Raw genomic sequence first — 887 nt, 5'->3', positions numbered from 1 at the left:
GTGATTATTGGATTTGTAGATTCATGTCTTCATTAGATTGTGAACATCTTGTGTCATTAATTCTTCAAATATTCTGTCCCTTTCTGTCATCTCCTTCTGGAATTCCCATGATGTTGTGCCATAATTCCATTAAACTGTGCTCATCCTTCTTGAGTCTCCATTCTTGTTGCTCTTCAGCCTTGGTCATTTTAACTGTCTTATCCTATAATTCGCCGGTTCTTTCTTTTGCTGATTAAATCTGTTGGTAAATCCTTCTATTATGTATCTCATTTCATTATTGGCCCTTTCAGTTGCAGTCTCTTTATTAGATCCTCGTTTTGTTCGTACATTATTTTCCTTATTTCTTTGAGATCTTTGTTTTCACATAACTTTAACATTGTTGTACTATATTCTTTCATTTTTAAAAATTATTTCATCAACTCTAGATACACTTTCACTCCCTTCATGATGTTCACTTGGATGGGCCATTATATCTCTGTTCTTTGTATGTCTTGTGATTTTCTGGGGGGAGGTCATTGGAATTTTCAAAGTTGTTAACTTTCTAAGTTCTCCTCAGTATTTTGTATTTTTGCCTGCACAAGTGTACTCTTGTTGTGATGTCATTACCATTCCGTTGACTCAGGCTCTTCCCTTTGAGCCTCAGCTGTAGTTTCTGATGAAACCAGAGCCTCACCTACCTGGCATTGTACAAAGGCTAGGGCTACAGAGAGTAAAGCAGAGGACACACCATTGGTGACAGCTCTGTTGCACTAGCCTGCATCTCACTCAGTGTGGCTGGACTGGAAATGTGTTTTTAAGGTATCCTAGGATTTATTGGCCATTGGTAAGTGCTTATTCAGTAAAGATTATTAAAAAGAAAGAAATGTATTCTTTAGCAGAACTAACTA

The sequence above is a fragment of the Trichechus manatus genome, unplaced genomic scaffold, assembly GCF_000243295.1.
Source record: "Trichechus manatus latirostris isolate Lorelei unplaced genomic scaffold, TriManLat1.0 scaffold00146, whole genome shotgun sequence".
Lineage (NCBI taxonomy): Eukaryota > Metazoa > Chordata > Mammalia > Sirenia > Trichechidae > Trichechus > Trichechus manatus.
The sequence above is the reverse complement of the archived record's forward strand: the minus strand, read 5'-3'. Positions refer to the sequence as shown.